The sequence below is a fragment of the Phyllobates terribilis genome, unplaced genomic scaffold (genome assembly GCF_046119375.1).
Source record: "Phyllobates terribilis strain yellow unplaced genomic scaffold, ASM4611937v1 Scaffold_5__5_contigs__length_657084704, whole genome shotgun sequence".
Lineage (NCBI taxonomy): Eukaryota > Metazoa > Chordata > Amphibia > Anura > Dendrobatidae > Phyllobates > Phyllobates terribilis.
The window spans coordinates 22,556,457-22,580,322 of record NW_027362765.1 but is presented as its reverse complement, the minus strand read 5'-3'; the positions used below and the strand labels follow the sequence as shown (position 1 = coordinate 22,580,322).

General features: G+C 47.7%; 1 pseudogene; it reads right to left on the bottom strand.

The window, feature by feature from the left end:
- Positions 1–23,268, bottom strand: part of LOC141270868 (formyl peptide receptor 2-like) — a 217,379-nt pseudogene extending 194,111 nt beyond the window's left edge.
- Positions 23,269–23,866: the final 598 nt, after the last annotated feature.

Genomic DNA, 23,866 nt, shown 5'->3' with positions numbered 1-23,866 from the left:
TTTTACGGCAAAAAATGCCAAAAGCAGGATAATAGAGATTTTTCACCGTGGAACAGCAAAACCACAGTTATAATTTACTGGTGAATACCAGACTTTTTTAAATAGATATATTTGTGACTGAACAGTGAGCGACACACTCAAACTGTTTTTTTTAGGTAAAAATGGCCCAAAAGTGGATAATACAGAGGTTTGAACCGTGGAACTGCAAAACCACACTTCTATTTCTCTGGTCTACACCAGACTTTGTTAAATAGATATATTTGTGTCTGAACTGTCACAGACACACTTTTTTTTTATTGGGGGGGGGGGGACACCAAGAGGTTAATAAGGCGGGTATTTGTATAGTGTGAAGAAGGAAAAAAAAAAGAGGATTTAGATGAAAAAAAAGGATTTTTCCTGGCCCCCGAGACCTGGAGCTAAGTCCAGAAATTTCAGCAACAGGACCACACAGGAGTGTAATGCAGCGTTTGCTAGTATAACCACTGCGTCTCCTATACAGCCTGCCTGCCTGCCTGATATCTGGGATGGATATTAGTCCTGAGAAGGACTGTTTGTTTGATCTGGCAGGCTTTAGAGACCCTACACTACCTATTTCGCATAATAAATCTCTCTCTAGCTCAGCAGCACTTTCCCTACACTAGCTGATCCCGGCCGTCTGTGTCCAAGATGGCGGCGCCCAGTTTTAAATACTCGAGGTGACGCTGTGCGGCCAGCCAATCAATGTAATGCCCACAACCAACATGGCTGCGGCATTACAGTGACTGGCTGGCAATCCCTGCATGTTCATTGGCTCTGTAAAGAGCGCCAAACATGCAGGGCGGAGACCCGAGCTCCCGCCCAAGTAACTCGGAAATGCTCGCCGAACATTCCGAGTAGCGAGCAGTGTCGAGCATGTTCACTCAACACTAATATCTATCATGTATCTATTTCTATACGTTATCATTAGTGATGAGAGAATGTGCCCGCCACTGCTCAGTAGTCGCCTGAGCATTACTGTGCTCGATGAGCTCGGCGAGTATTCCTGGGTTGCTCGGGCGGAAACTCTGGTCCCCTCCCTGCATGTTTGGTGCTCTTTAGAGAGCCAACAAACATGCAGGGATTGCCTGACATACACTGTAATGCCGTAGCCATGTTGTTTGTGGGCATTACAGTGATTGGCTGGCCGCACAGCATCATCAAGTCTATATAAGACCAGGCACCGCCATGCTCGTCACAGTCTACCCAGAATCAGGCAGAGTAGGGAGAGCTGCTGCTGGGTCAGGGAGACATTTGGTTGTTTATAGTTAGTATAGGTATTCCACAACATATATCTACACACATGGTCAAAATTGTTGGTACCCCTTGTTTAATGAAAGAAAAATCCACAATGGTCACAGAAATAACTTTAATCTGATAAAAGTAATAATAAATTAAAAATCTATGAAAATGAACAAATGAAAATCAGACATTGCTTTTCAAAACTGCTTCCACAGAATTTAAAAATAAATTAAACTCATGAAATAGGCCTGGACAGAAATGATGGTACTCTTAACTTAATATTTTGTTGAACAACCTTTTGAGGCAATCATTGCAATCAAACGATTCCTGTAACTGTCAATGAGACTTCTGCACCTCTCGACTGGTATTTTGGCCCACTCTTCATGAGCAAAATGCTTCAGTTGTCTCATGTTTGAAGGTTGCCTTTTCCACACGGCATGTTTCAGCTCTTTCCAAAGATGCTCAATAGGATTTAGGTCAGGGCTCATAGAAGGCCACTTCAGAATAGTCTTAGTATTTAACACACAGCTTAGTATTTAGCTGTGTGTTTTGGGTCATTATCCTGTTGCAAGACCCATGACCTGCAACTGAGACCGAGCTTTCTGACACTGGGCAGCGTATTACTCTCTAGAATCTTTGATAGCCTTGAGATTTCATTGTACCCTGCACAGATTCAAGATACTCTGTGCTGCCAGATGCAGCAAAGCAGCCCCAGAACATAACAGAGCCTCCTCCATGTTTCACAGTAGGAACAGTGTTCTTTTCTTCATATGCTTCATTTTACCGTCTGTGAACATAGAGCTGATGTGCCTTGCCAAAAACTTCCATTTTTGTCACATCTGTCCATAGGACACTCTCCCAGAAGCTTTGTGGCTTGTCAACATGTAGTTTGGCAAATTCCAGTCTGGCTTTTTTATGATTTTTTTTCCAGAATGGTGTTCTCCTTGGTCGTCTCCCATGAAGTCAACTTTGGATCAAACAATGACGGATGGTGCAATCTGACACTGATGTTCCTTGAGCTTGAAGTTCACATTTAATCACTTTATAAGTTTTCATGGGCTCTTTTGTTACCATTCGTATTATCCGTCTCTTTGATTTTTCATCAATTTTCCTCCTGCGGCCACGTCCAGGAAGATTGGCTACAGTCCTATGGATCTTAAATTTCTGAATAATATGTGCAACTGTAGTCACAGGAACATCAAGCTGCTTGGAGATGGTCTTATGACCTTTACCTTTAACATGCTTGTCTATAATTTTCTTTCTAATCTCCTGAGACAACTCTTTCCTTTGCTTCCTCTGGTCCATGTTGAGTGTGGTGCACACCATGTCACCAAACAGCACAGTGAGTATCTGTAGCCCTATATACAGGCCCACTGACTGATAACAAGATTATAGACACCTGTGATGTAAATTAGTGGACACAACTTGATTTAACATGTCCCTTTTGTCAATTATTTTCAGGGATACCATCATTTTTGTCCAGACCTATTTCATGAGTTTAATTTTTTTATAATTCTGTGGAAGCAGGGTTGAAAAGCAATGTCTGAATTTCATTTGTTCATTTTCATAGATTTTTAATTTATTATTACTTTTGTCAGATTCAAGTTATTTTTGTGACCATTGTGGGTTTTTCTTTCATTAAACGAGGGGTACCAACAATTTTAACCATTTGACCACCTGTGTATATCCATCTGAACTAACAGTCCTTCTGAGGACTAATCCAGCTGCATATAATCCGTGCTAGGCAGGCAGGCAGTGTATTTTGCAGACTGCAGTGCATGATACAGCACAAGAGGGTCCATTGAATGTCCTGTCTGCTGCTGCTATAAAAATTAGATATTTCTAGACATAGAAAGGCATTTTTTTTATCTTAAACCTGGTTATTTACTTAAAAAGCAATCCAGAGTACACCATTTTTCTGCTCACTGCAGAATAAAGCCAGATCTGTTCCATATTTCAGCAACAAAAATCCAGAAATTTGAACTGAACGTGGTAAATATTGGCCTCCTTTTCCATTCTGTTGCAGTGTGTCTGTGAATCTATTCACACTACGTCTCCGTGTAGAATAATATTAGTAAATTACAGGCCTACAATTTAAAGCCGTGGTTCTCTGTCAGACATATCACCTAAAGGACTTCAAAAATCATACATTTCTTCCATTTTCATTCTGTTACAGTGTGGCAGTGAAGGTATTCACACTAGGTCTCCGTGTATAATAATATTAGTAAATTACAGGCCTACAATTTAAAGCCGTGGTCCTCTGTCAGACATATCACTGAAAAGACTTCAAAAATCATACATTTCTTCCATTTTCATTCCGTTGCAGCGTGTCAGTCAAGCTATTCACACTACTTCTCCGTGTAGAATAATATTAGTAAATTACAGACCTACAATTTAAAGCCATGTTTCTCTGTCAGACATATCACCTAAAATACTGTTCAAAAATCATACATTTCTTCCATTTTCATTCCATTGCAGTGTGTCGGTGAAGCTATTCACACTAGGTCTCCATGTGGAATAATATTAGTAAATTACAGACCTACAATTTAAAGCCGCAGTATGAAAAGGTTATTGGTTGGATAGCAGATTGTTAGGAGGGCGGTTGCAGACAACTTTAATAAAATAGAATGCAACCGACCCCGAGGTCCGCGATGCAGCCTGGTGGACTGCTGCCGAACACTTCCCGGGTGGAAAGGGAAACAATCAACTTAAATGATAACCGCTCCGTGTTAACAACACACGGTAACGGTATAGCGATGCGCTCTATCTCCGTTAACTGCGTCCGGAGACGCACCTATTAACTAATTAACCCCTCCGTGTTAAAAGCACACGGAACGGGTATAACGGTTCACACAATCTCCAAGAACCACAGGGAGACGTGTGACCTGGGGAGAAGCAGTAGCCCTGTCTGCGATACAGGCGCTACGCAGTAGGAGTTGGCGCTAGTGTGCGGGTGTGACTACGCCGACAGGTACACGTGCCTCCAGCCGGCGTGCTACCGGACTGAAGGGAGCTACTCCACGTGGCAGACAGGCGATAGCCGTGAATAGGATGTCTGCAGGCTGCTCGGGGTGTTAGGCGACCCCTTTGGCAGAGCCAGACTGCTAGACGAAGCTACCTGCCTTCTTTCACTAGCCTGCCTACTTTCACTAAACCTGCCTGCAGAAACTACGTGGAACCAATCGTCCACACAAAGCAACACATGCTCAATGATCCGAGCGCACCACCATGTTTGTGGGCGGGCCTTTTAAAGACTAAGCCCTGCCCACCGACTCGCCATTGGTGATGCCACCCGTGGACCAATCAGGCGGTGCCAGATCACCGGGTCAGGTAGGTGCCAAACCACCAATCATGATCCGCCAGGTCACGGACATGCTCAGTGCGGCGAATCCTGGACTTAGACTCCACAAGCCCTGTCTCCCTCTGCAACCTAAGCTTAACATTGCTAGGTACAAATGCCTGGGAGACAATCTGTACTGCTCGTGGAGCAGCTAGGTGTTGGGGCTGACAACGATGCTGAGTAGCATCAGCCCCAGCTGGACCAAAATGGGTGACCACAGAAGGTCCTGGACCCATTTCGAATCCAGCACCAGACCAACGCCTAAAATTATCCCCCCCTCTAATATCCCCCTCCACTTGATGCTCATTTTCCTCCATGAACCGGGGGGCAAGGATGTGGTCCATCGGATCACAGAGAGGATTCACGAAACTGTGACCCCTCCGGTGTACAGGGTACCTTTCTTAGGGCGGGAAGCAGGATGGCAAGAAGTGACAACTGGTTCTTCATGTGTGGGATCCTTCATGGGTGACAGAGGGAAAGGACCCGCCGGTCTCTGGCAGAAAGATTTATCTCTCGCACAGACGGGACACGCGAGAACAAAGTCCTTGACGTCCTGGTGCCACCGGGGCCACCAATAGGACCGTTGAAGGGACTTAATGGTACGTTTGACCCCCAGGTGAGCTCCGGTCTTAGGGGCATGAGTCCAGGAGAGCACCATACTCCGTAGATTAGGGGAAACAAACGTCCTCCCCGACGGAACCGGGTTGGAGGACACTGCAGCCACCCTCTCTTCCTGAAAGTTCTTTGTTACATAATCTGACAAGACCCGGGTCCTGGAAACAGACAAGGAATCTGTACCGGATGTCGCAATGACAGGAGGATCAGAGACTACCCTCCGGGTGACTTTGACCAAACACTGAGATGCACAATTCTCACTCCAGGAAGAAATTCTCCCCGTATTCCAGTCAATGTGTGGAGAATGACAACGCAACCAGGGGAGACCCAATAACACCTCGTCTAATCCACCGGAAATAATAAGAAATGAGATAACCTCCCGGTGGCCCTGAGGGAATGACATGGTGAGAGGGATCGACTGATGGGTGGTTTGCACATCCAGGAGTGAACCATTGGCAACACTAATGTTCATTGGACTAGAGAGTAGCTCAATAGGGATGGCATGCCTCTGGGCAAACATAGATGATAAAAAATTGCCCTCAGCACCAGAATCCACCCATGCCTTGGCAGAAACTGCAGATTTACCAAAGGAAAATGTCACATTATATGATAACTTGGAGGAAGAAGACCCGGAATTTAATACACCTCCTCCAACGGTGGTAAGACCTACTCGTTTTACCGACTGCTTGGAACCCTTATTTACTGAGTGCTCCAAGAGATGTGCAGGTCGGGAACGAGAGGGACTAGACTCAGTCCGGGATATGTCCACAGCCTCAGGCTCCGGGTCGAGAGTCTTGGATTTGGATTTAAAGACGCCTGGTGCCAACAGATACTGAGGTCTGCCAACCTCTAGCTCTAACTTGTGTTCTGCATGACGCAAGTCTATACGGTCAGCGAGAGATATTAACTCCTCCAGAGAGGTTGGAATCTCTCTGGTAGATAATGCATCTTTAATATGCCCAGCCAGACCCTTCCAGAACACCGGGATAAGCGACCGCTCAGACCAATCCAGTTCAGCCGCTAAGATTCTGAACTGGACAGCATAGTAGCTGGCGGTGGCCGAACCCTGGACCAACGCAAGAAGCTTAAGAGCCATATCATGCGCGACCTGATGACCCAGGAAAACACTTTTTAGGGTCTTAAGGAAAAGACCCGCATTTACTACAACCGGGTCGTTCCGCTCCCATAGGGGAGTAGCCCACTCCAGAGCCCTGTGAGAAAGCAATGAGATGATATATCCCACTTTGGCTCTTTCGGAGGGAAACCGTGCCTCCATCATCTCCAAATGAATGGAGCATACATTAATAAAACCCCTGCAGAGTTTACTATCCCCAGAAAATTTCTCCGGGAGAGCAAACCGGGGTAATGGGGCACTTGCAGTGGTTGCAGTATTCACTGCAGCCGAGTTGATAATATTGGCTGCTAGAGAAGCCGCCTGGGAAGCTACTGCAGTGATATCAGCGACTGGAGCAGTTTGTTCCAGAGTTCTAAGTCTGGACTCCAGTTGCTGTATATAACGCTGCTGTTGTTGATTGTCGGCCATGTTCGCCAAGACCCTGGCGCTCGGATACTGTTAGGAGGGCAGTTGCAGACAACTTTAATAAAATGGAACGCAACCGACCCCGGGGTCCGCGATTTAGCCTGGTGGACTGCTGCCGAACACTTCCCGGGTGGAAAGGGAAACAATCAACTTAAATGATAACCGCTCCGTGTTAACAACACACGGTAATGGTATAGCGGTGCGCTCTATATCCGTTAACTGCACGGAAGATGAGCGTCCGGAGACGCACCTATTAAGTAATTAACCCCTCCGTGTTAAAAGCACACGGAACGGGTATAACGGTTCACAAAATCTCCAATATGCGGTCCAGACTCACAGCTCAGTAGCTGTGAGTCTGGACCGCATATTCCTCACCCTGATCCTCCTTCCTCCCACCATGCTGAGAGCCCAGAGACAACTGATCCCACACTTGGACACTCAGAAGAGCCACGGTCACATGAGGGCGATGGTGGGAAAGTGCAATTACTGATGCAAAAGGTGGATGATGATGATGAGACGCAATTGCCAGAAAGTCAGGAGGATAACCAGTGTGCAGAAGTGGAAGATGAGGTGGTGGATGATATAGTAACTTATCCAGCCTGGCAGGGGGACACACAGAGTGAGGACAGCAGCACACACGGAGAGGGAGTCGACGCACCACAACAGGCAGAAAGAAGCAGTGTGGTGACCGGAGACACAAGGCGGGAAAGCATTCCTTGTAACGCCAACACGACGGAAGTTGCCAGTACAACTGTTAGGTCTTCCTGAGTCTGGTTATTTTTTAAAGACTCTGCAGATAACCCCAAAATTGCCATTTGCACCACCTGCCAGGCCAGCATCAGCAGGGCTAGCAAAACTAGCAGCCTGACCACCACCAGCATGATCAGGTACATGGCAGCAAAGCAATTGACTAAGTGAGCTGAAACCCAGGGTCCAGCAACAGTGTCTGCGGGTGACACCACTTCTTGTTCCGCTGTTGTGCGTGCACGCCAATCCCCTGTCCATGGCGCATGCCAGGATGCCCCTGCCCTGCACCTGTCATTGCACACTCTCAAGTAGCACCATCAGCAAGCACGTCCTTGTCCAAGTGCAGCGTACAGTTGCCCCTACCCCAGTCTTTGGAATGCAAGCGCAAATACGAAGCTAACACCCCCCAGGCCGCGCTACTAAAATCACACATTTTGTGAATGCTTGCACTCGAAATGTTGCCTTTTATGCTCATGGAGATGGAAGCTTTCCGCAACCTGATAGCGGAGGCCGTCCCTCAGTACTGGGTTCCCAGCCGCCAGTATTTCTCCCAGTGTGCCGTCCCCGCATTACATGAGCACGGGTCCCACAATATTAGACGTGCCCTCAACAACACAGTTACTGGGAAAGTCCAACTAACCACAGACAAGTGGACAAGTGCTTGTGGGCAGGGACGGTACATCTCGCTGACGGCACACTGGGCTAATATAGTGGAAGCTGGGACCCAGTCGGACCTTGGAACTGAACACGTCCTCCCGACACCGAGGATTGCAAGCCCTGGATCAATCAGGGTTGCCCCCACATTCTACAGCTCTTGCACCTCCTTCTCCTCCTTTTCTGCATCCATCTCTGAAATGACCACATCAGTTGCAAACTGGAAGCACTGCTGCACCACCTCGGTCAAGCGGCAACAGGCTGTGCTGAAGCTAATATGCTTAGGTGACAAACCACACAACGCTGAAGATTTGTGGATAGCTCTGAAAGAGCAGGCAGATCTGTGGCTGACACCGCTGACCGTACAGCCAGGCATGGTTATGTGTGACAATGGCCGGAATCTGGTGGTGGCTCTGAGGTGAGGCGAGCTCACACACGTACAATGACTGGCCCATGTGCTTAACCTCGTAGTTCAGTGATTTCTCAAAACCTAAATGGATCTGTTGGATCTGGTTGTCAAAGTACGCCACCTCTGTGCCCATTTTAGAAAGTCAGCTACAGCTTCCGCCGCCCTTGCCGTGCTTCAGCAGCATTTGCAGCTTCCGGCTCACCGACTTATCTGTGTTGACTCCTCGCATTGGAACTCTACATTGCAGATATTGGGAAGGATTTGTGAACAGTAGAGGGCAGTTGTTGACTGCCAGCATCAACAAGGCCATCGGTATTCAGGTCAGACTCCACACATAAAACCTCAGGTGTGGACATGGATGTCAGACATCTGTACCATCCTCCAAAACTTTGAGGACTCCATCAAGGTGGCGAGCGGCGATAACACCATAATTAGTGTCACCATCCCGCTTCTCTGTCTTCTGAAACACTCTCTGCTTGTAATTAAATGGATGATGCATTGCAGGCGGAGCACGATGAGAAGGAGCAAGGAACCATAAAGGGTGATTACACACAGCCCAGCCTCATCTCAACCCAACATGGATTGGGTGACAATGAGGAAGAGGAGGAGAAGGAATAACAGGAGCGGGTCCAGTTGCCACAGAGGTACTGCATCTCACCCAGAGGTGTGGTATCCCATTCTCAGGTAAGGAGGGAGTACTACCCAGGAACCACACACCTACATCCGACACTACACTACTCCAGACCAGCAGGCGGGGCAAGATGCACTTGTCCACTGCTGAGCCCTGTCTCTGGCTGGAAGGGGGGGAACCAAGAGATAGGGAACCATGTAATGGGTATGGGTGGAGGAGGTAGTTCAGGGGAGCACTGAAAGGAAGAGTATAAAAAGAAGGTAGAAAGTTCTAGAAGGGGTTGTTGTTGAGAGGAGAGTCAGCTCAGAGCAGGAGCTCAGAAGGAGCTCTGCTCTGGAGAGCAAGGAAGGAGCAGGGCCTAGTGAGAGAGGCCCAGAAGGAGGAAAGAGAGAGGAGAAGAGTGGAGCAGTGAGGAGGGCTCCAGAGAGACAGAGGGGATCCCAGGGGCACGGTGAGTGTGGATGCCAACCGTGCGACCGAATTCATGCTGACATGGAGGGATCAGGCCGCAGTAGGGGACCGGCCCCAGCCTAGTGGAGTACTTCAAGTCTTTGCTCTCCAACCGGAGGCTGCAGCATTTCAGGTGCTGCAGCCACACTCCACACCTAAATTGCTAAAAAGGTGGCCATAGAGGACCCAGGGGACAGGGAAGACGTCGCCCGACAAGGTCCGCGCCACTGGCTTGGGACACTGGGTGTGAGGCGCAGGGCAGGAGTGTGAGAGCCAGCGCAGTGAGACGACTGAGAAAGGTACATAGAACGGGGTCCCGTTTAAGTGCTCCTGAGATGCCTGAGAATTTGCTGGATCACTACCCTAGAGGACACAGGACGATGTGGGCAGTTACACGCTGCCCATTATAACCTGGAGAATTGAACAACTGTGAGTAAAACCTGAAGACTGCACCCCACTGTGTCCTTGAATAATTGCTGCGCCATCACCAGCCCTGAACTACACTGCACAAACAACATCTACCTCATAAAATCATCTTCACTGCCCTGGAGCTTAGCGCTGCCTGTGGAAAGCTGAACCAACTCTGCTGCGTCACCATCAGCTCCAGAGGATCTGCACTGCAGCGGCGGCTCCATATAGCCGCATACCACAGGTGGCGTCATGAATATTATCCCAAATACTTTATTCCCCTTTTACTTTCCCTTTATTTGACTGCCCGGGGCCACGGACAGGGTTACTGCCACCATGACATCCCCAGCACCGACCGGCCTGGCTACCGAGTACCCCACGGCCCCAGGTGGCACGTCACTAGTTTCCTGCGATATAGACGGTACTACCTGCACAACTGTCATACCGTCTGTTCAGCATGGATGGCCTGAGAACAGGGAGGAGGAGGAAGATGAGGAAGAGAGCATGGTCAGTCGTCCTCTTGGTGAGGACACGGACGTCTTGCCTCTTTGTAGTCTGACACACATGGCTGAGTTTATGTTACGCTGCCTTTCTCGTGACCATTGCGTTGTCCAAATTTTGGGTGACAGTCATTACTGGTTTGTGGCACTTCTATACTAGAGATGAGCGGTGTTTGACTCGAACTGTTCGCCAATCTCAAATTCGAGCAGTTTTGGGCGGTGTTCGAGCCGTTCGACGAACCCGAATGATTTGCAAAAAATTCGACTATTCGAGGTTATGTTCGATAACTGTTTGTACACCAAAATTGTAACTGGATTTTTTCACAGTAATACTGTTAATCAATGTTAAAAGACAGTTTTAGTGTACAGTGGGAGGGGGGAGGGGGAGGGGCAGGGGATGGATCTCTGCAGAGATAATGCTGATCTCCATTTTTTTTTTCTTTCCCGCATTTAAAGTGGGGAGGTGCAGTCTGTCAGCCTATCAGCAGCGCACACACGCAGCGAAGTGCTTTTTTTTCTTCACACAAGCAAGGGCATGTGTCATTGGCTGTGTATGTCACATGTCCTTGCCCTATAAGACCCAGCCATTTTCCCAGTCGCCACCATTTTCTCACTGCTGCAGCTGAGTGTTAGACGGCACCGCTGCTGCTGTGGGCGTTATATAGTATAACTGTGTGAACTGGGAGCAAATTTTCTGTTAAAGAGAGAGATAGGTTTAGGGAGTAGGGACTAGTTGTAATTGCAGCCCTATTGAGGGCTAGATTACAGCAGTTCCTAGCACTTTTTGCCAGGTAGGTCTGTGCCAGTGCTGTGCAAGTGTTTTTCACAGCATTTGGCTAAATGTAGCTAAGCCAATCCTTTTGGACCTGTAGCAGTGTCTGTTAGTCATTGGAGTAGCCCATCTGAACCAAGCTACACCACCTGTGTATCAAATAACAATTTTTTACTACATCTAGCCCAGTAAATCCTTTTGGGCCTGTAGCAGTGTCTGCTAGTCATTGGAGTAGCCCATCTGAACCAAGCTACACCACTGTGTATCAAATAACAATTTTTTACTGCATCTAGCCCAGTAAATCCTTTTGGGCCGGTAGCAGTGTCTGTTAGTCATTGGAGTAGCCCATCTGAACCAAGCTACACCACCTGTGTATCCAATAACAATTTTTTACTACATCTAGCCCAGTAAATCCTTTTGGGCCTGTAGCAGTGTCTGTTAGTCATTGGAGTAGCCCATCTGAACCAAGCTACACCACTGATTATCAAATAACATTTTTTTACTGCATCTAGCCCAGTAAATCCTTTTGGGCCTGTAGCAGTGTCTGTTCGTCATTGGAGTAGCCCATTTGAACCAAGCTACACCACCTGTGTATCAAATAAAAAATTTTTACTGCATCTAGCCCAGTAAATCCTTTTGGGCCTGTAGCAGTGTCTGTTAGTCATTGGAGCAGCCCATCTGAACCAAGCTACACCACTGAGTATCAAATAACAATTTTTTACTGCATGTAGCCCAGTAAATCCTTTTGGGCCTGTAGCAGTGTCTGTTAGTCATTGGAGAAGCCCATCTGAACCAAGCTACACCACTGTGTATCAAATAACAATTTTTTACTGCATCTAGCCCAGAAAATGCTTTTGAGCCTGTAGCAGTGTCTGTTAGTCGGTGGAGTAGCCCATCTGAACCAAGCTACACCACCTGTGTATCCAATAACAATTTTTTACTGCATCTAGCCAAGTAAATCCTTTTGGAACTGTGGCAGTGTCTGTTAGTCATTGGAGTAGCCCATCTGAACCAAGCTACACCACCTGTGTATCAAATAACACTTTTTTACTACATCAAGCCCAGTAAATCCTTTTGGGCCTGTAGCAGTGTGTGTTAGTCATTGGAGTAGCCCATCTGAACGAAGCTACACTACTGTGTGTCAAATAACAATTTTTTACTGCATCTAGCCGAGTAAATCCTTTTGAGCATGTAGCAGTGTCTGTTAGACATTGGAGTAGCCCATCTCAACCAAGCTACACCCCCTGTGTATCAAATAATAATTTTTTACTACATGTAGCCCAGTAAATCCTTTTGGGCCTGTAGCAGTGTCTGTTAGTCATTGGAGTAGCCCATCTAAACCAAGCTACACCACTGTGTATCAAATAACAATTTTTTACTCCATATAGCCCAGTAAATCCTTTTGGGCCTGTAGCAGTGTCTGTTAGTCATTGGAGTAGCCCATCTGAACCAAGCTACACCACTGTGTATCAAATAACAATTTTTTACTGCATCTAGCCCAGTAAATCCTTTTGGGCCGGTAGCAGTGTCTGTTAGTCATTGGAGTAGCCCATCTGAACCAAGCTACACCACCTGTGTATCCAATAACAATTTTTTACTACATCTAGCCCAGTAAATCCTTTTGGGCCTGTAGCAGTGTCTGTTAGTCATTGGAGTAGCCCATCTGAACCAAGCTACACCACTGATTATCAAATAACATTTTTTTACTGCATCTAGCCTAGTAAATCCTTTTGGGCCTGTAGCAGTGCCTGTTAGTCATTGGCGTAGCCCATCTGAACCACGCTACACCACTGTGTATCAATCAAATAACAATTTTTTACTGCATCTAGCCTAGAAAATGCTTTTGAGCCTGTAGCAGTGTCTGTGGAGCATCTGAAGCAAGCTACACCCCCTGTGTATCTAATAAAATTGTTTTGCTGCATCTAACCCATCCAATCCTTTTCGGCTAGTACCACAGTTTGGCCACTCAGCTCTGCTCGGTTTCCATCCATCATTTTTTGTGCAAACAACTAAAGAGTTGCCAATTAGTTAACCACCAAAATGAGTTGCAAATGGCCTGCTGCTGGTGGAAAGGGGAATATGCGTGTTGGAAAGGGAAAAAAAGGTTGTGTCCGTGGGGTAGATGGTAAAGCAATATTAACATCTGCAGAAGAAAGACCATCTTCCAGCCAAACCAAGATGTCTACTTCTTTTCGTGGACAATGTGATAAGATCCCTTTCTTACGGACGCGCCCATCGCTACAAATTCCAGATGAGGCACAAAAACAGCAGGTGCTTCAACCGATATCAAGTGCTCCTTCAAGTGGACTCTTCTCCACCTCAACTTCAACATCACAAATACTCCAGTCCTTAGAGGTGTCACCCCAATTGCACTTGCTTCCTCACAGCTCCCAAGTCGTCAGCTGCCCGTCTGAGTATGGGGTAACACAGATGGTTGAGTCTGCAGAGCTGTTTAATCATACTATAGCCTGGGAATCAGAGGTCTGCTCCAGAGCTTCTGTAAATCCAGACAAGGAAATGATCTGCACTGATGCCCAGAATGTTTATGAGTCAGATCCAGGCCCAGATGAAGAAGGTTCTGAGCATAATGTAGACCCTCGTTCCCAAACTTTATAACTCCAGTTGGTGGAGACAATGAGGAAGACGATGATGAGACTCAGATACCTGATTGGAGCGACAACTTGACTTTTTGGTCAGGGCAGGAAGAGGTTGGCTCTGAGGACGACGGGTGTGAGAACACACAGGGTGATGATGACGAGGTTGGAGATCCCACTTACTGTCAACCCACAGTCAGCCAGTCGATGAGGTCAGCAGAGGAGGTGGAGGAGCATGCTATTGACGACGAGGTTAGGTTGTGCCTTCCTGGACAGAGACGGAGTACTGGAAGCACGTCAACAACTGCATCCTCAACCACAACTCTGCCTCTGAACACAAGTCGTGGTGGCTCTTCAGGTCGCATGGGCTCTAAGCCTTGCATAGCCTGGGCATTTTTTCAGACCGATAAGGATGACCCAACTCATGTTATCTGTAGCATTTGTCACCAAAAGCTAAGTAGAGGCCAAAAAATCCATAGTTTGAGTACTTCATGCATGAACCGTCACATGGATATGAAGCATAAGTTGCAGTGGGAAGCTCACTGTGCTACAATGTGGCCTAGCGTGCTGGGCCAACCACCGTCTGTCCCATATTGTGCATCCGCGGCCTATTCATCCTCTGTGACTGGGGGGACAGCAATCACACATGTTTTTGGACGCAGACCTGCCACCTCTTTACCCGCAACAGCCAGTGTGATTTGCAGGTTGTCAGTTCATTTGGAAGTGGAAACACCTGCTGGTGTTGAGCGCTCTCCGACATCGAGAGCACCACCTTTGGATCAAGGCAGCCTAACATGTCAGCCTGCATCTTCCTCACAGACCAGCAGTTTGCCGGGAACACCCTACTCAACCCGGTCTAAGCACAACAGCCAGCCCTCGGTCCCTCAGATGTGGACAAGTAAAAGACCATTTCCTCCTAGCCATGACAAAGCTAAGAGATTGAATTTCACCATCTGCAAGCTGTTGGCTACAGAAATGCTGCCTTTCCGCCTGGTGGACACTGAGGATTTTCAAGACCTTATGTCCGTCGCAGTGCCCCAGTACCAGATGCCCAGTCGGCACTACTTCTCAAAAAAAGGTGTGCCTGCGCTCCACCAGCATGTCGCACACAACATCACTGCTTTTTTGAGAAACTCTGTGTGTGACAGGGTTCATTTCACCACAGACACTTGGACGAGTAGGCATGGACAGGGGCGTTACATGTCGCTGACTGGGCACTGGGTAACTAAGGTGACAGCAGGACAAGGGGCTGCTGTCAAGGTCTTGCCGTCCCCACGAGTTGTGCGTCAATCCTCTTTATCTAGAAGTTCCTCCACTGCTTCTGCCTCCTCAACCTCCTCTCGGTCCTCCACCTGCACCCAAAGCCTGTCTGGTAATGCGACCCGTGTTCTAACTGCGCAGGAGGAATCCTGCACACCTCCTTACTATGCTGGCAGCAGGGCTCAACGGCATCAGGCGGTGTTTACTTTGAAATGTCTGGGAAATGTGAGTCACACAGCTGAGGAGTTGTGGTCAGCTCTGGAGACCGAGTTTCATGAATGGTTGGTTCCACTGGTCCTGCAGCCAGGGAAGGCCGTGTGCGACAATTCTTGCAAACCTGGGTGCGGCCCTTCGCCGGGGCAATGTCACACACGTGCCTTGTATGGCTCACGTGTTGAACCTGGTTGTCCAGCAATTTTTAGCCCACTATCACGGACTAGATGGCCTTCTGCAGAGGACATGGTCACTGTGTTCTCACTTCCACAGTTCGCATCCCGCAGCTCAACGACTTACATCTCTACAGAAGTCGTTAGGCCTGCCAGTTCACCGGCTGAAATGCGATGTGCCAACACGGTGGAATTCAACTCTGCACATGTTGCAGCGACTGTGGCAGCACCGACGAGCCCTGGTGCAATACGTTCTGACGTATAGCCTGGGCCAACGAGACCCAGAGGTGGGGCAAATCACGCTGCAGGAGTGGTCTCAGATCAGGGACCTATGCAACTTTCTGCACAGTTTTGAAATCGCGACGAAGATGTTTAGTGCTGACGATGCCATTATCAGCATGACTATTCCGGTGATTTACATGCTGGAGCACACGTTAAACAGAATCCGGAGTCAGGTGGTGGGACAAGAGGAGGGGGAGGAAGTAGAGGAGGAGTCATATGTGGAAGAGATAACATCTCCAAGTTCCAGAGGGTCGGCAGCACCAAGGCGGCAGGCATGGGAGGGTGGGGGAAAGGGATTAACGAGGGCGCATGGTAGCAGCCAAACTGTTGAGGATGGTGCAGGAGCCGAGGAAGAAGTGGAGGACGAACTGGCGATGGGCATGGAAGACTCATCAGATGAGGGAGACCTTGGTCACATTTCTGTTGTGTGAGGTTGGGGGGAGAGGGCAGAGGAAGGAAGCATGATTCTTACCTCGCCACCAACACAACAAGGACTTAGTCCTCCTGGATGCGCAAGACACATGAGTGCCTTCTTGCTGCAATGCCTGCAATATGACCCTCGGATTGTCAGAATTCGAAGTAATCCCGACTACTGGGTTGCCACACTCTTAGATCCCTGGTACTAAAGTAAATTTGCCGAAATAATTCCTGCCATAGAAAGGGATTCACGCATGCAGGAGTATCAGCAGAGGCTGTTAAAAAATCTTACATGTGCTTTTCCACAAAACACCAGTGGTGCACGTAGTGAATCTCACAGTTCTAAGTTGCCAACCGTGGGACTGTCGAGTCTTCATCACTCAAACCGTAACAGTAACACCGTATCTGCTGGTAACATCAATTTTGTGGAATCATTTCACCAATTTTTTAGCCCATCCTTTGCAAGGCCGCAGGAGACAAGAAGTCTGACACATAGTCAACGCCTAGAGAGGATGGTACAGGAGTATCTCCAAGTGAACATTGAAGCCATGACTGTGTTACTGGACCCTTGCTCATTTTGGGCTTCCAATCTTGAAAAATGGCCTGAGCTCGCCACTCATGCCTTGGAGATCTTGTCGTGCCCCGCAACCAGCGTTCTTTCTGAACGTGTGTTCAGCGCTGCTGGTGGTGTGCTGACAGATAAGCGCACGCGGCTGTCTACTGACAATGTAGACAGACTCACGTTCATAAAGATGAACAAATCATGGATCCGCAAGGACTTTTCTACCCCTGTGTCATCCTGGGGAGACTAAAAGCATGAGGATTTTGGAAAATCACCTCACCAACCATTTTAAGCAACTCTGGGACAATTGATGCCACTTAAGTGGTGTCTGTGCCACAATTTTTGGAAAAAAATGGAGACTCTTTTTGGAGTCCCCTTGCTGTGTTTTACATGACGTTGGCATCGTCAATTCCAGGTGGGTCAGGTCGCTCCCCCCCCTTTTAACTGTAAGAAACTACATACACTATGGCTTGGGGTAACACAGATGGTTGAGTCTGAAGAGCTGTTTACTCATACTATAGCCTGGGAATCAGAGGTCTGCTCCAAAGCTTCAGTGTCTGCTAGTCAGCGTAGGAGCCCAGCTGTGAAACAAGCTACACCGCCTGTGTATCTAATAACAATTTCTAACTGCATCTAGCCCAGGCAATACTTTGGGCCTAGTAGCAGTGTCTGCTAGTCAGCGGAGTGGCCCAGCTGTTTTGCAAGCTACACCGCCTGTAGATCTAATTACAAATTTTTAACTGCATCTAGCCCAGGCAATCCTTTGGGCCTAGTAGCAGTGTCTGCTAGTCAGTGGAGTAGCCCAGCTGTTAAGCAAGCTACACCACCTGTGGTTTGGACACTTAATTTTTTCAAAGGAAACGCTTCGGGCCCCCGGGACACTCAGTGAAGATTATCGGGTAGGCGCCCCAAGGCAAGGGGGCTGGGACTGGTGGTAGCACGCCTTGTGGCGGACCGCCAAGCTCGATCCTTATAAAAGCTTTTTAACTGCAGCAGCTTTAGTGGACTCTACTGGAGCTGGAATTACCGTGGCTGCTGGCACCAGACGTGCCCTCCAATAGATCCTTGTAAAAGGATTTAAAGTGTACTCACTCAAATTACAGAGCTTAGACCTGCCTCCACCGATGGGGGGCTCGACACACCAGAGGACAGGCACCAGTATTGGGAGAGGGGAGCTGGCCGTCAGGGTCCACCGCGGCTCTGGCACAAACCCGGCAACACGGAGGTCGCACGGGTAGGAACGGCCTGGCCATGTCGGCTTCGCACTCCAGGTTAGTCCCTCTGCCCACTCGCGCCCGTAACCTCAAAGGGATGCGCAAGTGACTTTTCTTCCCAGGGCTGTTCCCCGCCCAGCAGGAACGTGGGGGATCTCAGGTCGGCCTTCCACCGTACTCCCTTACCTCCCTCGGCCTCTTTCCTTCTTCCGTTCTCCATCTAACCCCCCAGGCTCTGTGGTGTCCGCTCTCCCTACAGCTCTCTCCTTCTCACAGGTGGACTACCGCATGTATTCACACTGTGGCAAATCTTTTGGGCCCAGGCATAAGAAGTCGTCGAGGTAATGGATAATATGTGCCCCCTAAGAAACGTCCGTGACGACCCATTCGAGGAAGCAACTAAACGCCTCAAATAGTGAGCAGGATCTGGAGCACCCCATGGGCAAACAGCAATCTATATAGTATGCTCCTTCCCAGAAGCAGCCCAATAGGCGGACACTATTCGGAGGCACAGGTAGTAAGTAACCGGAACGCCCCCTCAATGTCTGGTTTGGCCATTAGGGTGCACCTTCACAACGTCTTGACCCGCCTGATTGCCTTGTCAAAGGATGTACAGTATATACTACTGTACTTCGTTCCGCGTCGATGTTGTCGTTTACTGACCTGCCCCTTGGATATGACAAATGGTGGATTAGTCCGAATATATTGGGTTCCGTTTTTGGCACAACTCACAACGGGGATACCACTACGTCTTTAAGGAAAGTGTTCTGAATGGAACCGCCATTCTACCTAAAGATATTTCTTTTTTTAATTTTCTTGTCACGACGTCTGGGTGTTGGTAGGCTGATTTTAGATTTTTACTCCAGCCTTTCTTGATTTTAGAAGGGCATGACATGCCTATATCTGTGTCTCCTCCTACTTTTACTCCTCCACCTCTTTTCTTTTTGCATGACTATATGTACTTGTCACTTTTCCATGTGTTAGTTGTGTCTTCTGAGCAGTTTGACAGCTTTTGAACACCTTTGAAGGTGTTTTCTATGTGTTTTCTATGTGTTTCTATGTGTTTTTGTTTGCCTGCCATTGGTTTTAACGATGTTCGACGGTGTTCGACGAACCGTTCGATGAATAATTCGGCGAACATACCGGCGGCGTTCGACGAACCGAACCCGAACACTACGGGGGTGGTTCATCTCTATTCTAGACCCACGCTACAGGGAGAACTTTCTGTCTCTTATTCCTTAGCAGGACAGGCCTAACAAAATGGTGCAGTATGAGAAGGCCCTTGTTGCAGAATTATTAAAAAATTCCCATCAGAAAATGTTGGCGGCAGAGGTCACAGTTCGCTGGACAACCAAGGAGTACAGGCAAGAGAGCCACAAATGCAATCCAGCAGAGGCAGGGGAACACTGTCAAAGTTCTGGGACAGTTTGCTCAGACCCTCCCATCGCACAGGCCCTGAGGCACAGGGTATTCTCCAAAGGAGTGCAAAGTTTCGGAAGATGGTGAGGGAGCACCTTGCCGACCATACCAACATCCTCCGTGATTCCTCTATGCCTGGACACGTGACATGAACTGGCTCTCTACACCTTGAAGGTCCTGGCCTGCCCTGCTGCTAGTGTTTTGTCAGAGCGGGTTTTTAGCGCCGCCAGAGGAATTATAACTGATAGGCGCATTCGCCTGTCAACTGAAAATGCTGACAGGCTGACTCATAAAAATGAACAAGGGCTGGATTAGGCCAAACGTATCAACACCACCGAATGATAGCAGCATAAGATAAACTCAAATACAGTGTCTTTTTTTTGGGAGGTCTAACTCTATTCCCACGCACCTCTGTCTTCACACCCAGACATGGATATACGCTTCCCGATTTTGTCTATTTTCTTTTGTCCTCCTCCTTCTCCGCATCCTCATCCCCCACCACCATATCACCACCATATGTACCATATCAACATATCTACGTCTCTTGCAAGGGGCATTGTCGTTCCTCCAAATTTTTGGCAGCCGTTGCTTCACTGCTTAGGCAAACAGTATGGGAGACACACTTCCTAATAATGGGAACATAGTTTTCAGGAGGCCCTCTGACCTCTATGTCTCTTGCAAAGGGCATTGGAGTTCCTCCAAATTTTTGGCAGCCGTTGCTTCACTGCATAGGCAAACAGTATGGGAGACACACTTCCTAATAATGGGAACATTGTTTTCAGGAGGCCTTCTGAACTCTACGTCTCTTGCAAGGGGCATTGGAGTTCCTCCAAATTTTTGGCAATGGTTGCATTCACTGCATACCCTTTAACTGTATAGCAGACCCTCTCATATTAAATGGGAACATGTCATTACTGTGGCCCAGCTCTATGTGTCTTTAAATTGTTAGTGGGGTTTTCCAAATTTTGGCAGCCCTTGAAGTCACAGCATGGGCATTACCACTAGAGGAGACCCGTGTTAGGCCAGTACGCAGGAGAAGGGCTTTCTCGCGGCGTCCGGCCAGGCCCCTTCCTGCTGCTCAGTAATTGTCAGCATTTAGGTTCAGTTCTAGGGATTTTAAGTGTTGTTTCTGCTTTTCTGCTCATGTGCAGGTAGGCCTTGCCCCCTTGCGGTCATGTGACGCTAAGCCATGCCCACTGCTGTCTGTCACAGCGTGATTGGTTTTCCAGGGGGCCTGGGGGTATCACTTAAGGGCACTTATTTAAGGGCACAGTGGTCTCCGCCCCGGTGCCTAGTCTATCTCTGTCTAACCTGGGGTAAGGTCTCTGGCAGTAAATGCAGTGTGTGAGAGTCATTGTCAAGGGTTCCTGCCGTGTGCTTCCTAGTCATCCTAGCCATCAATTAGGGCTAGGGGGATTGCTGTGAGCAGCACACTCTACTGTGTCGGTTCACAAGTTGGTGTTCACGCAACGGAGGCGTCTTAGCTACCGATCCAGCATCCCAGGGCTCCTTCATTGTATGTGTGGTCACACTGCCACTTTTCCACCCACGTTTAGGGTGCTGCAGAGATCTTCCACCCATTTAGGAACTTAGGTTCCTGGCCTTTTCTGGCCTGCAGCTCTATACGCCGGCATCTAGTGCTTAGGCGTTTTCATGCTGCTAAATATTCCTTGCTCTGCATAGCGGTGTCTTGCAGTGCAGAGGTTTATTAGTTTCATTGCTGGAGTGTTGCTAAACTCCCAGCATTGTACCTTGTTTCGTTACTACTTGTGTGTGCACATAACACACTAGTAGATTTATTTCTCTGTGCTTAGCTGAACATTCCCCCAGGGACTCAGCGGCTGCAGCTTCTCTGCAGTCCGGTAGACTCCGACGTGTCCTTTAAGTGTAATTTAATTTTATTAAAGGACACGCCAGCATAACAACCCGCTCCTTTATAATGGGAATATTTTTTTTTACTGAGACCCTCTTCTATGTCTTTTCAAAGAGGAATTGGGTTGCATCCAAATTTTTGCCAGCCCTTGCAGTCACTGCATACGCAATAATAGTATAGGAGAGCCACTCGTTTATAATGGGAACAACAAAGCATAGCCGGCTGATGGCTCTCTAACAATAGCGAGGGCTGGCTGCTGGCCCTTTAAGAATAGTAAGGGCTTCCTGATGACCCTATAAAAATAGACTCTGTGACTTTCAGAGTTCCTCCATCATAAATGAAGCAGGATGTGTCTGATGATGTGTCACTCACCACATGGCCAGGTAAGGTTGTAAAATGTTAAAATGACATTTCCCGGTGAATGCATTTGTCTTAAAAAATAACGTAAAAATAAAAACACAGTAGGATCTTTGTTTAGTTTAAAAACCAGACTCGCCAATGTAACCTCAATGTAACCACATTGTTCAGCTCCTGCACCTCCTCCTCCATCCCCGAAATGACCATATCAGTCACAAGCTGAGAGCACTGCAGCACTGCCTTGGCCAAGCGGCAACAGGCTGTGCTGAAGATAACATGCTTAATGCTTAGGTGAAAAACTGCCCACCGCTGCAGAGTTGTTGAAAGCTGTAACACAGCAGCCTGATCTGTGGCTCTCATCGCTGAACATACAGTCAGGCAATCAGAAATGACAGCCGGAGTAGATATGGTTTCCATCTATGCCAGTTATATCAATGAGCTAAAGAATATGGGTGTGGTGAAATACAACTCCCACTGAGAAGCAGTTTCAAACTGAAAAACATTGGGCCCATCAGAGGATTTGATTCTGAGGGCTCAACTTTCTCCCCCGCACAAGAGCCCCATAGCAGCTGCAAAGTTTGCGCCTATCATGAACTCTTCTGATGGAGAAGCCCGAGGATTCTCTGGTGGGCTGGTCCAACCCTGCTGAGAAGCAGCCCTGGCTAAGAAATGTGTTTGGGAAGGTTCCCGGACACTCTATGGTTGCATTTTTAATGTGGACTGGCTCCATACCTTCCTTGGCCACTTTCACCTGTCCACGTGTTTATGGTTAGGCGGAACTTCCCACCTAAGTGCACTGGGGAGAACACGGTTAATGTTGTGGGACCCGTGCTTGTGGAAGGCGGAGACAACACCGAGAGAAATAGTGGCGGCTGGAGTGTCACACACCACATGGCCAGATAAGGTTGTAAAATGTTAAAATGACATTTCCCAGTGAATGCACTTGTCTTGGTTGAAAGCAATGCAAAAGTGCAATAACGCATCAAAAACGCTACGTGTGAACATAGCTCAAGGTGTGGAAGAGCATTTTTGTGTTTGTTTATTTATTTTGCCTTATATACAAGTCATTACCCTGGAAAAGGATGTTCCTTAACATTTTCCGTAGGAAAATCCGCTTTGGTTTCATTTTTGCATGTTTTATTGTGAGTCCATAAAAGTGGCGTAATACCTCTGACAACATTGTTGACAACAGTGACCTGGGAGTCAGAAATGCTTCCAGGGGTCTTCCCCATGCTGTTCCCATGTAATTTGAGCACTGTTCCCATCGATTTGGGCAATTTTTAGGCCCTCTTCAGACCGCCGGGGGGAGCCGCCTGAAAAATGCTTGAGTTTCCGATAGGCTTACATTGGGCTCGTTGCTCGGGTCGAGCACCCGAGTATTCCAATGTGCTCGACCCGAGCATCGAGCACCAGAGCATTTTAGTCCTCGCCCATCACTAGTTATCATATTTCTACCCACAATTTCTATGTAAATTAATTGTTTATGATATTTTCAGTCACTTACCTTGTAGTTTTTTAAGACTATTCCCTTGTGCAGCAGAAGCAATGTATCATGTTACCCAGAGAAATAACCAATGAAGAAATGAATAATGTGACTTAATACAGAAAACCAAGTGACCAGATGCTTAGATTGTAGAACTGATAGATCAGAGAAACATTTACCGTTATCTCTCTGTGCAGTCACGTATGGATGGTACCAGTTATTACAGGAAATGATGTATCTGATATAACATGGCCTCTATCATAGTTATACATCTCATTTTTTCTAGTAGGGATGGAGATAAGGTTTCTTTCTATGACAGGCAGATCTGGTTTGTTTCCTGCTTAGCAGATAGAACCTTCCACTTCTAAAAAAATTATTGTATCATAAGAGAGAACTTGTGTCTCGGGTGCAAGGACCATTAACAGCCATTAAAGGTCAGTATGGTGGAATAATTTCATTGATTTCAAAGTAGTGGTAAATATACACAGCAGCAGAAACAGATTTGTTAGTGAGGATAATTCTCCTTTCAGCTCAATTTTTCTCATCTGAGAAAAATCATATATAATCCATTGTCCAGAAACAGCTCAATACTCCTGGCAACGCATGGGCATTGTTACAGCAGTGCTGGCACCCCTGCATGGGTCTCCTTCCTCCTCCCCTGCAGGGACACAGGCATGTTAACTTACCTGTCAGCAC